The 17,254-nt window shown below is 37.2% G+C and overlaps 1 pseudogene; it reads left to right on the plus strand.

The window, feature by feature from the left end:
* The window catches only part of LOC146441067 (dynein axonemal heavy chain 11-like), a 65,308-nt pseudogene that overhangs the window by 25,113 nt on the left and 22,941 nt on the right, over window positions 1–17,254 (plus strand).

Raw genomic sequence — 17,254 nt, forward strand, 5'->3', positions numbered from 1 at the left:
AAGCCATTTGAGAATGCATTTATGAATATGTTCATTCCTTTGCTGGGAATTGTAAATACAGAACAATCAAAGTTAAATGTGCCAAATACTGTCCTGACTGAAAAAGAGAGGATTGATATCTTAAATGTTAACTTTCTTTAAAGAAGACACTTTGGTTTTTCTGAAATTCTTTTGTAACCAGCTCAAATTTTAAATAGATGATGGGCGGTGTTAATCACATAACTGGAAAAAAATAACAGCTTTCCACATAGCTGCTTAAAAGAAATCATCAATACCTGAGACCAGTTCTGACTATTCATCCAAAATGTCCCAGGGTTAGCGAGGTTAAGATGAGCTCTGCAGAAGAACAATGGAAACCAGGGCTCTCTGTGGGAAAAAGAATATATGAAGAAAGCGATTCTAGAGTTAAACTTTGACTCATGCAGCTGGAAGGAACCTTCTGAGAAAATCTAATCCATCCCCATTGTCCAAACAGGATTGGTTGGACCAGAATCTCCAGGACCATAGAAATTCCATGGCCTCTCTGGGAAACCTGTGTGTTTGGCCATTCTCAATTTTTCTCCTGTCAAAATTCCAAATCATTGCAGCCTTAGCTGGGTAAAATGTCTGTCGCTAGTAGGTAAAAGAAGACCTATAAGTAAGAGCAAAACAGCCTGCAAGTCTTCATGGAATCATAGAATGGTTTGGGTTTGAAGAAAACTTAAAGACCATCTAAGTTCCAAACACCCTGCCATGGGCAGGGACACCAACTCTACTATCTCTTGGAAAAACAAGTGTGAAAGCAAAAGTAGAAGTGACATCTTTATTGAGGTTGAAACAGCTTCTTCTTCTTTTTTGTCTTCTAATATTCTTGTTTCCTTACCTTTTCTGAATGTTGCTGGAAATTCTTGCCCTGGAAGTAGGACACCAGATCCTGCCAATCTTGCAGTGTGTCCACCATGCTATACCTGATCTAGACAAAAGCACCAGTTACTGAAAATAATCAGTAGATAGAATGTTTGCAAAAGATTTCTATAGTATTGTTTTCAGCTTCAAAGGTTTCAAATCACCACCAGAAATTCTGGATTACTTCCAGCCTTTGCAGTCTTTGAAAGTGTATCTCTTGCTGCCAGAGTACTTCTCCTGTTGTACTTTTGTGTGCTTCTGGTTAATAACATGGAGATTAAACATTCTGTCACTTCCATGGTGCTCAGGAGATAATATTTTATAATTTTGCATTGCAGTCCAAAAACATGTGTTGGAGCCAGTCCATCAAAAACCTCAAAGCACAAGAAAAAAACTTTATTTGGTGACATCTTATTGACAGCAGCATTTGTGTCTTACTTTGGACCCTTCATGAAATGGTATCACCAGGAGCCAATGGAACATTTCTGGATTCCTTCTCTAAAGGTACAAAAAGTAAAATTTACTGTGCAAAATGGGAGTCTTCAATGAAGTGTATGGTTTCTTAAAGTTGCTGTCTTTCAAAAATTCAAACTACAGATCTGTATATAAAAGTGCCTGGATGGATGGATGGATGGATGGATGGATGGATGGATGGATGGAGTGGATGTGTGCACTTTCCTCAGACTACAGGTATCTGTAAAAGATACCTGTAATACCTGTAAAAGAGAGAGGTTTTCTGTCAAAGGAATATCTGTTCCCTTTCCAATTCTCAGTGCCAAAGTCTGTCCTTGGTGACATTTTTGTAACAGCCAGTGCTATAAAAATGATAGAGCTGTACAAAGAGACCTATTCTGCTTAGCTTTTCAGCTCCAGGAAGAGCATGTAGTTATGATAATCTCCATTTTTCTGTACACAGAGGAAACCATGATAGTACTCAGTAAATGCATAGAAATTCTAATGATTAGATTAGATTAGATTAGATTAGATTAGATTAGATCTCTGCAAAGCTTACTCCCTCCTTTGTTGTGAAACTTTGGACTATTCCTTTCTTCCTTAGTGCAAATGCTCCTCACTCCTTCCTACTTGTTTCCTATTTCTTATGTGCATTATATCATTATTAATGTTGTTTATTCTCAGAAATATGTGAAATGTGCCACACCTCATTTCCAGTCACAGATTTATGACACCACAGGTAAGCTGAGTCATGAGGATCCTCTGGAAATACAGTGAAATCCAAATTCGAGTTTCCAAGGTCAGCACTCAGAATGAGGGGACATCTCTTTGTAGACATTTGCTTTATGCTAGAATTTAGCAGTCACTAATTTGTGTAGAGCTTTCCTTTACCTGGAACGTCTTCCTGTTCTTCTCCACCAAAAACTTGTCTGCAGATAAAATCCTGTCTCAGAAACCTCCTTCTACCTTGCAGCCTAGTGCTGAATGGTAGAAAAACTTCCCCTCTATATTTTCTATAGTAGGACTCTGGAAATAAATGTCATTCTTAACTCTTTTAATATTCCTGTGAAATGGATTGAACATTTTTATGAATAGAAATAAACCATACTGTGATGTTTTACTTTTTGAGATGCTTTCACTGAAGAGCAGTGAGGTAAAATGGCTCATTTCAGGTTTATTTTCCTGCAAGTGAGTAAGAGTGGAAGAGACAAATACATTTGAAAAATAATGTTAAAGTAGATGTTTATTAATAGTCTTCTATAGAAGGAACAGCAGGTCGTTCTATTTCGTAAAGTATCAGTTTTGTGCAGATACAGTGACAACAGATGTATCTATATATTCAGATATTTTTCTTGCGTTGTGTGAAAATTAATGTTAGGAACCCTGATAAGACCCCAGTGCTATTGTTTTTCACAATGAAGTGTTTCAGCTCATGGAAATGATTGTATTGGTTGTCTCACAGTCCAAAGATTAAAAAAAATCATGTTTTCACTCTTTTGATATATTTCAATGAAAGTGCTACACATGGGAGATAGATATGTTGCATTTTTGCAGAGGGGAGTGTATGCCTGCTGGGATTCCTGTGCATTTTCTGCACATTCATCAAAAGTTATGTTTATTTCAGGCTCAGAGATTAGAATCAAGAGTCAGACAATTTAAGGTGGTATGTATTCTCTAATATTATGTTAACTATGACACTATGCCACAGAAACTGCACCAGAGGCATGGTACGATTCTTATTACTAATAATTGTGCAAATGTGGATCAACTTAAATATATGTAATGCTTTGCATTATAAATAACCATCACATATGCATGTTTGTTTCAGTGCACACTTTTAAAAGAAGCTCCAGTCTAAATTCCAGCTCTGAGGATTTTGTCCAGGGAGAAGGAAAATTTGATGGAAGAGTTTTTAAGATATTTTTGAATGGGTGAAAAGATAGTTCAGACTTAATACTGATGATGCAGTGTTTTCATTTATTTATGGCTTTTGAATTCAATCCAAAAATCGCTAATAAGGAAGCCTGCAGTAACACCATGAAGGAATTGGTGGGGCTTTGCCATTTGCTTCAGTAAGGAAAAAATAAATTCCAGGCATCTGGTATAGCTCTTCTATTATGCTTCCACCACCCCTTCTTGTTTGTTCCAAATAACATTTATTCACTCTCTTGCTCTGTTGTACTGCTTTAGGCATGTCCCTTCCCACCCATACCTGCTTGGTCAGCACTGATTTCAGATGATCCCTTTCTATTTTAGTTCATCTCCTTGCAAGTGCCTGTGCCAGGCTGGCATCCCACGAGCATGGCTGTGAGATGGCTGCTCTGTGACAGCCTCCTCCTTACTAAGGGGCACTCACACGAGAGCATTACTGCAGCTGGTGCCCCACAGGGAGCTCCACAGCTGCCTCTGCCCCTGGAGATGGCCCCATTCTCTGCCTTTTGAGTGTAGCTGAACTGTATTAATAAGATGCCATGGGAATCCTGGAGGTTTTTTCGGGTTTTTTTGTGCATAAGTACTGATTTATGTTCCAGAAATAGCTGCTGAAGAGCATACATAAGCATTGAATTTGCAATATCAGAATGCTCTGAAATGTATAATATATGGTGCGTTTTTAACTTTATTGAACTATAAATATTTTTATGAACTAAATGTCTTAAGAGAAAACACTTTTTTTTAAAATCTGTTATAAATATGATAAACCACTTCTTGTCACATTTCCTAGTACATTCTTTTCATCTGAAACTCCACAGGGATCCTCCTTACTTTTCTGTCTTACTTTAATTTATATCCCCCCAGTACAATGTCTTGTGCATTGTACTGAGTCATGTCTTGCTACTTGGTAACCTTGCTGGATGATTATATTCAATTCTGATCCTAAGGCTGCTTTCCCTGTGACGAGGGCCTGGACCTAACTGCCATGTTGACGGATGATGCTACGACTGCGCCATGGGGTAACGAGGGTGATAGGATGTCAACAGAAAATGCCACTATTCTAACAAACTGTGAGTGCTGACCTCTGATGATAGATCCCCAGCAACAGGGAATTAAATGGATAAAGAATAAATATGGAGCTGACCTTAGTCGTACGTCTAGGACAGAAAGGATATGTGCAGGCTGAAGAATTGGCTTTCATGTTTACTGCCTTCAAGTTCCCCTAATTTTCGTAAGGGATTGGTGTTTGTTGGAATGCGCTTACTTAAAGATGTGAAATATCACGATACTGCTGCTTATTTATCCATAGCACTGCTTATTTATCCATAGCATCATTTTCCATTTAAAATGGTGCTTGAAAAGGCACCCTCTTCATGTTGTTTTCAAGTGTTGAGCAGGAAATGAAGTGGAGGTTGAGGTGCCCTTCGTGTGAGAGTCAAATCACTTTTTCAGTAGGTAAGGTGCAAAGTCTGATGATAAGACCTTACTTGCAGTCTATGGTTTAGTCAGCAGAACACAGCATGTACACCCCACATGCATGTGCAGCACTCAAGGCAAAAGCCAATGCTGGGTACTTTCCTGGTAAATAAACATGGTTTTAATTCTTGTTATTACTAAATTCTGTGTAAATTGATAGCACTAGCATGTAACTGATCCCTTAATATATTGTCTTATCTTTGCTTAGATTTGGGGAGATAATGTTCCATTTCAAAGGGTTTTCAGAGTTTATTTTACTAAATTCCAGATATAATGCACAATTACAGTAAATTATCATAGTAATGCTTGATTTTTAAAATAAATCTTAATCACCTAGCAGCTTGTCTGTTCCTTTGAATCAGCTCTTTTCCCTCATCTGTCCTGGTCTGGTTTTCATTCTTTTTCCAACCATCACAAATAATCATGATTTTTCATTCATACTCAGTAGTACCCCATTCTGTGGAGCTATATTTTGTGCTTACTTACCTTTCCATTATTGCCTACTCCTTTTTCCATGCCTGTGGATACAGATTTTTCCCAGGTCATTCAAATTCTAACCCTTTAACAAATTCTTTGTAGTTTAGATGAGGATATACCAAAATCTGTAACACAAGAACATAAATTCAAAGAGATAAGAAAAGATATATATATATATATATATATATATATATATATATAATATACATATTTATATATGTATATATTATATATATACATATATATATATATATATATATAATATACATATTTATATATGTATATATGTATATATGTATATATACATATATATATATATATATTATATACATATTTATATATGTATATATACATATATACATATTTATATATGTGTATATATATAGGCTCCCCCAATATCTCTATGTCAATTCCAGTGTCTTCCATGTGGGACTATACCCTCATATTTGCTTATAATAAAAGCAATATATCTTTTGTTTTATATGAGGAGTAGCAAGAGTATATGTAGAAAGATGCAGTACTCAAAACTGTCAAACACATAAACAGTGGGCAATTCTTTGTGAATAGTTTTCCATGGTTTAACCATGTGCTTTTAGAAAAGCTTTGCCATTTATATTATATAAAGGAAATCTTTCTATAACCAACATATCTACATTTCTTTGATTGCCACATTTTACTTAGTGCTTCAACTCTTGGTGAAATACATGACTTCTTTTTAAACTGCCATGGCTAAAACCTGCTGATGAGTGGATATTAAAATGTTAGTGCCTGCATCTTATTAGGTAGCAAAAGTATGTTCTCAGTTTTCAAACTGTAATCAAAATACTGTATCGATGTATGATACACATTTTCAGGATTATAACAGGGAAAATTAAGGAGTTTGTACTTGGTGCAAGAGAATTTCAGTCTGTAATATCTTCCATAACTTTTCACAAAAACTTTGAATGTAGTTGTTGAGTCCTCCATGCAGAGGTCAGCCTAAAGAATAATGTTGAATCGTGGTTGCTCAAGAGTAAACTTTTTAGACCTCATTAAATATTTCATCTGATGAACTGAAATGCCATGTCATTGTTTCTGCTCAAATGCAAATTTACTTCTAAATCTGAAAGTGTTCCTCTCTTCTATTCTTGTTTGCAAGCAACACATCAACAAGCTAGATTTTTCATGTTGGAGAATGTGAGGTTTATTCTGGCACAAAGCCAGGCATACTCCTGAAGCATTTCTGGATGTATCTCAAATGCTGGTCAAAGAGTGGTTAGAGTACTTGCACAGCTTCAGATTGTCAAAAGTGAAAGTATGAAAGAAATTAGAAATAAAGTTATCTTATTTTGGACAAATTACCCGAGCTTTATCTCACCCCTTCCCCCCCCCCCCCTTCCCATATTTCAGGCATTGGTGAATCTAAGCAGTGAAAAGCAGCTCAAATCTCCTTGCATACATGAAGTTCCTGGAAGATGCACTCTTGCCCTGCACTGGGGGACCTTGAAATGATCCTTCTTTGTTGCATTTTTCTACAGGCTAGCAGATCTTTAAGGCATGAGACAGAGGGATGTGAACAATAGAAAGAAGTTGGATTGAAAAGGACAAGGGTCACAGCAATATAATTTTGCATTTACTTTGCAAAAGCTTCCATGTAGCACAATGGAGCTGTGTACATGGACACAAAAGCAAATATATGAAACTATTCAAAAATAGGTTCTTCTGCCAAATATTTTAGGCAGTGTTACATGACCCAACATTCTGTGCCTGATTGAAAGTGCCAAGTCTCCTTTCAGGGGCACTTTGGTGCTCGTGTGTGTGTGTGTGTGTGTATATATATATATATATATATATACCCCACAATATAGATATACTAACACATTATATACCCCATTTATTACCAAATAAGCAGAGTTTGCATCACTCTCAATTCATTTCTGTCATTTGTTTATTTTAGTAGTTCTGTCAGGTATTTTGAATTTTTTTTCCTAATAAAGAAAGACTAGAAAGGTATTTGTGATAGATATGGTGCAGTCCAGCAGTTGAAGTTCATTAATAATTGGAATGTTGTAGAGTATGAAGTAATGAATACTAATTACTCTTTTCATGTCTGACAACACCCCATGGACCAATACATCAGCCCAGACTTTAATTTGGTTCTAGTAATGGTTTCATCAATAGTACATTAATTCTGTGTTTGAAAAGATGTACAGTTGAACCTGACCCACACAGTAGATACCACTGTCATAAAATGGCCACATACTGACAACAACTGGATAATTACAAATAATTAAATTCACTGAGCTTCAGACAATCCTAATTTTAAGTAAAATATATCTTATCATATCAATCGACAGAAAGCATAGCAAGGGAGATTTATCAACATGTACTCCTTCCAAAGCAAATTTACTAGCCTGTTTATTAGAGAACTTGCTGATCTGTGAAGCACTTCATAAAAGTACCTCTCCCCTTCTTTGCAAGATGGTTCTTATCTTTCGTTCCAAAGGTATTTTGTAACACCAGCTCCTGGTATTTTTTCTGAATTAAGCCTACAAAAGAAATTCTCAGCCTTGGAGAACTTCAGTTGGATACATTTATATTTTCCTCAAAACCAGGTGACCATAGGGTGAACTAAAGGTACTTGTTATCTCTGAAAAGCAGAATTCATGCTTAAGAGCCTTACTATATATTTAGAAACCTAATAAGTTTTAGGTGTTCAAATTTGGATACATTTTTATTTTTCAATTTGGAGCCACAAAACAGTTCAGTTGTTGCTGAAATTCTTTAGACTGGGGCCTTATGTTCAAAATGGCTTTAAAATGCTAATATTCTTGTTAAAATATTTCATTTTAAATGTTTCATTATATTTGCTTTGACAAGACAGAGAAAAGAAAAAATAATAAAGTAATTTTAAGAAAATCGCAGTTGTATTACATAGCTTTATGTAAGCATGGAAGGCACAAGAAAAAAAGTAAATAAAATTTTGGTGCAACGTGTTAGCAATGTATGCAAAAATTATTCAATATACAAATACTTTGATTTTTTTGGAGTGTATAAATCAAGGCATAAAAGTAAACAGGTACCAATTCTGTATGGTGTTGGATTTTGGCCCTCACCTGCTATACAAGGAATGATGCCATTGAACAGGTTTCGTATGGATGGCCCTCAATATTTGAATTGTACCTGTGTGTGTCCTGTCTCATTTCCCCAGCACCGCTCTTTTGGAAATCACTGGCTATGAGCATTAACTATAACAGATCAATGCTATTTTGACTCACAGGAGAGAAGACAGAGGAATAAATTCATTGCTCCTAAGGCTCCTATTTGCATTCGCACGAGCTGTTACACTTGCTGAACTCCTTTGCGCAGTCACAAAGAGGTAGTCATGTCTCTTCAGCTGCAAGATTGGGTTATTAAAAGATTCTTTAGGATGTCTTGAAATTTGATTTATGTGCAAATGTAGCTTGTATGAACAAGTTTCCATTCTTATGAGGCATGACTATTATTCATGAAACAGCAAGACTGTTCGCTCAGCTTCTCCACAGGGAGAAGCTTTCCTTGCCTTGAACATCTCACCAGCTGTGCGACTTCAAGGCAGTGCTTTTCCCACTGAACAAGTTTGACCAACTTGCACAGTTTGCCAACCGAGATTGCCTAGTAACAGCTCCATTCTGCACTTGTTTTCACCTGATTTATTCAACTTCCTTACTTGTTGGGGTTTGCAAGTCGGTTCCAGAAGCTTTTAATTTTAAGCAGCAGGAATTGAATGAAGGCTCCTTTGGAAAATGTGTTTATCCCTCTTTCTTCCCACTGAAAAATATTGTTTCCCTTTTCTTTCCTGTCCAAAAATTTATCACTTTTTTCATTCTTGCTGAGCTGATCCAAAACATCTCACTGCAGGAAGCTATCCTACCATTCTGCCTTTTTGAGTTACGGTGTGTTTTGGAGAACATCTGCCCTGAAAGGTACTCTTTAATTTTTTGTTGCATAGACGTATCTGCTAAGAAAAGATTTTGCATAAACTCTTGAGACATTTCATTATATGCAGTCATATTCCTGTATTTAAAATTTTTCATCTTCATGAGATCCTTTCTTTGAAAGCCCTAGGCTTTGTTACCTTAGGCAGAACATACACAAGGGAGTAGCAGGTCCTTGTGTCAATAAATCAAGTTTTGGCAGATCAGACAAGATGTTGCACTAGTTCTAGTCTTCTCATAGGTGAGTGCTCATGTTAACTTCTGGAAATTATTTGGTTTTATATTTGCTTTTGCTAAAAATAACTTATACCTCTAGGCATATACAGGTTTTTTAAAGTGCTTTGTAAATACCTTTTGAATCCCTTAATCTACTCTATTCCAAAATCTATGAGAATTTAAACAGTAACAAAAAATGGTGGAGAACAAGTTCTCTTTAATTTACCTTTTTTCTTAAATACTAGGGAGCTGGGACTTACATGAAGTATGCTATGTCTGTTCCTGGGTAGAGTGTTGCATTAATTCCATACATGCTATCTGCATCAGCTGATGGAAGAGGATATTACAAAGAAAACATTGCCAAAAGTAGAACTTGTCTTTAAAAATTTGTTTGGTGATTATTTTTTGATATTCCTTCTATCATGGACTTCCATTATTTGTGCCTATATTGCTGCATTTCTTCATAATTAAGAATTAACTTCTAAAGAGATATATATTACTGGAAAAAATGAAGTCATCCCACTGGGTTCCCCACCTCTCTGTTTATCATTGTTGCTTATACTCTTGAACCGTGCGAGAGCAATAACAAAGCATTTTTTTCCCAAATCTGTAATTAACAGAAAACCTACAACAGCTGCAGTAATAAAACCCACTGAGTCATTATGTGGTTTTTGCCTTTCATAGGTGATAATCACAGAAATTGGTTATTTATTGCTTCTGAGAATTGAGAACTCCTAAAGGAAATATTTGAATCCAGAACTCTAATGCTTGTTATATTGCCACATAGACGTTCTGAAATCCCTTAGCAAAGGTTTTTCTTCTGACAAAGCAAGCTGAAGAACTTGTCTTTTGTCAAATCTCTTGGGGTTCTTTTGTGTGTGTGTCTTGAAAGCAAAGCAAGATTGCTTTCTCCATGTCAAACTCTGCAGTTTTGTTCCCTCCAGCTGCAGCCAGTTTTGAAGGCTGTAGAGAGACCACATTGCAGAACTGGACAGTGAATTCATGTCCACCTGAGATAGGTCGTATAATCTGAAGGGCATGACCATATGGCTAAATTATTGCAGTATTTCAAGCATAAGCCTGGAAAACCCACCTTCAGTAGTTTTCATGTCAGTATTATATAACATGCATGTCTCATGCTGAGTTTTATAGAATCATGGATTTCCCAGCACTAGACATAGTAGGTTTCCTTAAGGAATTCACTTAAAGTATATCATAACCAACTGTCTTTTCTTCCTTATTCCTGGTGTAATGGAGAAGGGTCTCAGCACACCATTTCATTTAAATGCACTGTGTCTTTTGGCTAAGGGCATGTCAGAAGCAGGCAGCGGTGTTAAAAGATGAAATCTATGTTCCTGGCTCTGGCAAATCCCTGTGATAGCCTAGAAAGAAAGCAATGTTAAAATTTCTACAGAATGTTCTTATTTTATTCATGTTCTGATGTGACTTTCATGAATTGCATTTTAAGTGTTTAGTATATATGCTAATGCAATCACTTTGAAAACTGATTTAAAAAATGCCAATTTGAATTTTATGAAAGAGTTTCTGTCTATCTGTGTTTCATGTTATATATGTTCTATTGACCCTTTTCTTAACAGAGTTTTATTACTAATATTTGAGTTTCCTTTTCTGCCAGAGAATATTCAAAACAATTGCTGTACAGAAAATACTGGGTTTGTGCTCATGTGTGGCAAGTGAATCCTGAAAATTGACACACTGTTCACTTTGCAAGTCAATGACAAAAAGTTGTGTCACTGGGTCACACCAGGCCAGACACACAGTACAAGCAATCTACAATTGTAGATTACAAGCGATCTTTCCCTTTTTTTTTCAGTAGTCTACAAGCAATCTTTCCCTTTTCTTTTTTTGGTGCTGTGCCACAGAAGTAGGAAGGTGAACTTCATGTTGCCTCACTGCTGGGCTACAAAATGGTACTTCAGCGTAGCAGTGTGGCTGCACAGGACAGGCTTCACTCCTCACTGAAGACAAGGGATCAGGAAATGGCAGCTTTTCAGTAAGTAACAAATGAACCTATTACAACTCATTCTTTCATCGAACAAATCATTAATTTGGAATGAAACATTTAGTAAATTACCTTAAAAAAACATTATTTTTGCTGTTTCACTTGCCAGCCATTCCCTCTTCTCTAGTCACTATCTGTGTGTTATAAATACATGTATCTGCTTAGTTCTTAAAGGTATATATTTAAGGAAATTATAGTAAAAACTAACAACTATCTCATTGGCAGTTGTTTGAAAACTTTGCTAGGTTTCTGGTAACTAATTTATGACAGACATTTATCCCCAAGCCACAGACTCTTCAGGACAGCAGTGAATAATCTCCCTGTGTCTGTTGCATATGCAAATGAAACCACACCAATTAAGAAATACTCTGTGTATTTTTCATATACTTTTGGTGTGTTCAACCACACTCATTTAATTTCTTAAGTTGCAGGCACCTAAAATTTGGTTTGTATGCATTTCCTATGCTGCTAAGGTCATACAGTACCCATCGCTTGCAATCTGAGATACTTATGAGGTTTTAATTTAGTGAGATTCCCATTCTTGTGCATTTTATTCCTTCCCAGATGTACCAAGATTGAAGGCAAAAAACGTGTATTCAACAAGAATTTTCATCTCATCCTTCACACTAAACTGGCTAACCCTCACTTACAAGCCACAACTGCAGGCTCAGACCACCCTCATTAATTTCACTGTCACCAGGGACAGGCTGGAAGACCAGCTGTTGGCTGAGGTTGTTTATGCTGAAAGGCAAGACTCACAAAAATGCGAGGTAAAGACTATTTTTTGATTTGTCTGTTGCCTGTTCTGAGATTTTAAGGCTAGAATTAATATGCCTGTTTGGATCTGCTGCACAGTAATTGTTAGTAGCCCATATCAGAAAGATTTTAAGGGTGTGCAAAGTGTAGAAAGTACTTCTACTGATTTGCGCAAATCTGTGCTCCCAAAGGGCTTGTCTTGACCTAAAGCTCCGCTAGAAATTAAATTTATTGTGATATTATTCCCACACTTCTCTCTACTGCTTGGTTTGCTCTGTGCATTGCATTTAATTTACAGTTCAGGATTAAAGCCCTCTGCAGGGCTTTGTGCTTCAGCAATCTTGAGGCAATAAGTGTAAATAAAATTTCATACCAGTCTGTACGAGGACATGATGGCACTGTTAGGAGCTGAAGCATTTGGCTAATAAATCATCATTTATTCCTGCAAGGATGCAGTTCTCTGGCTGCTGCAGTCATACCAATAGTATAGTAACCTATGAGGAGAAATGCTTTTATAAGTGGTTATAGGAAGGACTTTGGGCAGACTGTAATCTATGAGATAAAAAAGAAAAAGAAAATACTTAGGGGTGTGAAATGAATAGCAAGAATACCTCCTGTTTCTCTAGTGTGTCTTTCCAGTTATCTCATGTAATTAACTAACTTCATCTGCAAAGATTTGCTCCACCTGTTTGAGGTACTGCTGCTTCATGGAAGGGCAAACTGGGTCAGGGAGTTCCATTACCCCTTGAAGGATGAAAGTCATATACTTGGGAATATGATCTGAAAACAGCTGTCCATTTACCTCTGCATCTGCACATTGTTCCACCTGGGATTGCTTGCTTACAAGGGCTGGATCACCCAGGGTTTTTGGTGTGAGTCAGAGTCAGATTGAGAACTCTCCACAAGACTAGTCAGGCTCTTACACTGTCAGAAGGTCAGTCCAGCAGAGCACACTATGGAAATGTTTTCCCACTCTGCTGCCAAAGTGAGGTTCTCCAGACTTGTGCTATTCTCTGGTTTTCTCGGCAACCACGAAGATTACTGCTTGTCATCCTTGGTAAGATCACAGTCCTTCAGTGTAGTCTCAGGAGGAAGGACACTAGGAGGGAGATAAATGTCTAGTCCAGGATGACCTGAACCTTCTCACTTTGGGTGTCCAGAACCTTAGATCTAGTACACCAGACAGAAAGTAAATTGTCCTTTCAGAAATTAAATCAAATCAACTGATGTAGTTAAACAGAAAATATAGCTCACAAATGCTATAAAACATTATTTCTTGCTGGTGGTTGTTTAAACACAGTGTTTTCACTCCCTCTGCAAGTCCTGGCCAAGCAGCAGAATGGTTTCATGGCTGAGCTCAGGCAGCTGGAGGATGACTGAATGCTCAGCCTGTCAGCTGCCCAGGACAGTCTCTTAGACAACAGTGAACTTGTAAAGAAAATCAAATCAGCAAAGTCAACCTCAACAAAAATGCAACACAAGGTAATAACAATTGAACTGGTTCTAACTGCTTAAGGTCACCAATAAAACATTTATTATTAATTATTTTTAGTGTAATGTTTCTATGAGCTAGAATAGGAATAGTCAAATACCTGTCTGTCCAGAAAGAGCTGTCCTCCCTATATTCTCAGTTTCATATCTATACTATGTGGTTGTCACATGTTTGACTTTTTTTTTTTTCAGGTGCTTGAACTGGTACTCATAAAGTTAATAAATATCAGCATGGAATTTGAACACACAAACTAATATATGATTGTCATGTTTTCACAGGTTGAAAAAGGCATATTGTTATAGAGAGCAGTTATTCCCTAATGTTTGTCTAAGATAAGAAACTTGCTTCCTTAAAATATTTGCTACTGTCTGAAATAAAGTCAGTTTTCTAGAGTATATTTATATTCTTTTCTGTATGATTAGGAGTGTTTTGGTAATTGTGTGGGACAACCATGGCATAATAAAAAAAAATTGAGACAACTGTCATCATTCAGATAGCTGAAGCCAAAGAAAATGAAGTTCAGGTTAACATGACAAAGAGCATTACAGACTGACATCCAAAAGAGCATCCTCTCCTTACTCTGGGCATATCAGCCTGGGCACTGTCAGCCCCATCTACCAGTTTTCACTGAAGGTAAAGATGTCTCTTGCTGACTTGGTTTCAAAGTGCAAGGAACAGAATTCTGCCTCCAGCAGCGATGCCTGATACATTAGTTATTGCTTGTACCAGATGTTTACATTGGCAGGGCTGCGTGTCTGAGGAAAGAGAACACGATGAGATCTCCTGCTGGTCTGTAGCACAGTACATCCCCACGGGTCTCTTTGCTGGCTGCCTCCATCCTGGCAGTGTTTTCTGACTGTGCTAGCAAAAGTTTACCTTCCTTGTGTTAAGCCATGCCACAGGGTCAGGAAGGGATTGGAAGAATTCTGGATAAACAATTCCCCATCGTAAATCTACTAAGTGATCTAGTGCTGTGAGCAAGGGAGATCAACCACTGTAAAATTACCAGCTTGCTTAAGTGAGAGAGTCTCCACGCTGAGTTAAATTAGGAAGCAGAAGAGTATTGCTGCTTGCAGCTCTCACCCCTGGTTTGCTGAAAGCTTCCTTTTAAAAGCTTCTTGTCAGCCTCTTGCATTTTGCACCGCTTTGGTCTGCTCTCTATAAGAGCCTACAGCAAGAAATTGATTATTTTATGAGTAGAAAAGAAAAAAAAAGAAAATTCAAGTAAATAAAAATGATTGTACTAACTTTCAGGCCTTCAATGCATCTTCCACAAAGCAATTAAATGGCTGAAAAATCAGGGGATATTCAGTGGTTGTATCTCTAACCTGAGAAACGTTGTCATATATTCAACCTTTCTTTTCACAGGCTTTTTGAAGTCAATAAGCTCATTTTCCTGGCCCGAACAGATTTTCAGGTGAGGAAAAATTTTCATATTGGTGATGCTGACATTTACTGGATTTGCTGTTTCTTCTCTGGAAGGTGATGCCTGTGCCCAAACTCTGTGATTGTGCAGTTTCTCACACAGGATGACTGTTGCTTCAGTATCAATAGTAATTGCAGAAATTCCAAAGATGCTATCCTGTAATTCTTTTCATTTAAAATGTTGCAATGACTTCATGAAGCTAAGTTGAGGATAAACAGCATGACTTAACTGCTTGCAGTTGGATAATTAGGGTTGAAATTGATCTGGCATAAAAAGTAAGAAGTAAATGATACATATCCAAATAACATTCAGGCTGTTGTTTTTCCTTTTAATTTTAGTACCTGTATGCCCTGGAAAAAGTCAGGGCTTGGTTGTACTGGGAGGCAGAAGTGTCTCTGAAGCAAGTCTGATGACCTTTTTCAATTTTACATGCTGTCAAGATTCTTCTAAGTAAAGATGTATAACTCCTTGAATTGGATTTCCTTCTTTCTTTCAGAGTTGAACACACAAGAGTCCTGTTCACTTTTTAACTACTCAGCCATGGAGTACCATTAGAGTAGTTTGGGGAAATTGCTTTCCAGTTCTAAATCTTTTTTTGTTATTATTTTTGGATACATGCCTCAACTAGACAATTTCAGATAAAGTCATACATTCTGCCACAATTTTTTAGTAGAACTAGTGATGTTTTCAAAGCAGGGTTTTCTTTGCTATTTTAGTGCCTTTTTCCTTAGACATCACATATTGTATCTTGCTAGGAAATTCTGTTTTACCATGATATTTCGACTCCCCTAAGAATAGTCTTTTACCTCCATGCCACTCCTTACTGTAGTAAATGTCCCATACAAGTTTCCAGTTTGTCATATCTGGATGTTTAACAGTAAGCAGACAATGGCAATACCAACCAAAGTAAACTCTTATCAATAATATTATTTTTATGCGTGTGTGCTTATGTGCATAGACATGCTATTTTGTATTTTAAGGCAAGTCCTGAGTTCCTTGGTTGCACTAGGGTCTTTTACATACCTCAAAAAGTATCAGTGTCATCCTGTTTCACTCATCATGCAAAAGGTAAAACATCTGTATTTATGTATCTCTGGCATGCTTCCAGGCTATGGCAGTGATGGATGTATTCAGAGGGGTAGATAAAGATATTTAAAGATCCACCAAGAAATGGAAGGAGTGGGTGGACTCAAAATATCCAGAAAAGGAAAAGTTCTCCCAGGAGTCATCAAAAAAAAAAGCTCTTTTCAGAAACTAATAATATTATCCATCAGGACAGAATGTTGTATGCTCTGAGGTATGAAATCTGAGGGTTCATTTTTCAGGGCAAGTGTGGGTGAGGGTGGTGCCTTGCATGTGTCTGACAAATTCAGATCTTAAGAAGCAAGCAAATATTTTCTAAAACTGGGTGGTCAATCAGAATGTGAGATCCATTACTGTGGTCCTTCATAGGCTGTTCTCCCGGTGAAGAGTTTATGAAGGGGTAGTGTGGTAAGATGTGAGTCACTGAATATTTGGAGACCTGTGATTGTGATTTCTTTTAGATTAAATATAGGTACCTGAGGAGAATAGTCATTGATAAATAGACATACAGTAAGCTATCCTATTAATAGTTAAAATGTATTTTTCAGTGTTAGTTCTCATTATGGTACTAGAGCTGGTAGGTAACCCCACAGAATGACAATTTTTCAGGTCTCCCCTTTGAAAACTCTGTGATACCAAGAAAGATTCAGCTGTGGATACTGACACGGTGGTTTTCCAGCTGTACTCTTTTTGTCTTTTGATCCCAAGTGATGGCCTAATAGACTTGTTGCTCCACACCTCAGCATCACAGTTTTTACCCAGTTTTTATCCAGTTTTTACCCATTTTTATATGACTTATGAGAATGGACGTTTTGTCCTGGGTGTTTCTTTTGCCCAGCTACCCTGGCTGTATGTGTCAGTATTGCCTGCATACAATGACTTCCTGGATTCACTTATGGAAGAGGTTCTCTTCATTCAGAATTTGCTGTTTTCTGTCAGGTGGCCACTATCCTGCAGGGAAATAGGAAAGATCATCTTCTCTCTTGCTTTACCACCTGCTTCCCTTCTTGCTTTCAGTTCACTCTCCTGATGATTTCTTTGATGAAGTGACTGTTATGCCATTACTGTCTGATGCTCAA

This window comes from Lichenostomus cassidix, chromosome 2, assembly GCF_008360975.1.
Source record: "Lichenostomus cassidix isolate B80296 chromosome 2, HeHo_3.0, whole genome shotgun sequence".
Taxonomy (NCBI): domain Eukaryota; kingdom Metazoa; phylum Chordata; class Aves; order Passeriformes; family Meliphagidae; genus Lichenostomus; species Lichenostomus cassidix.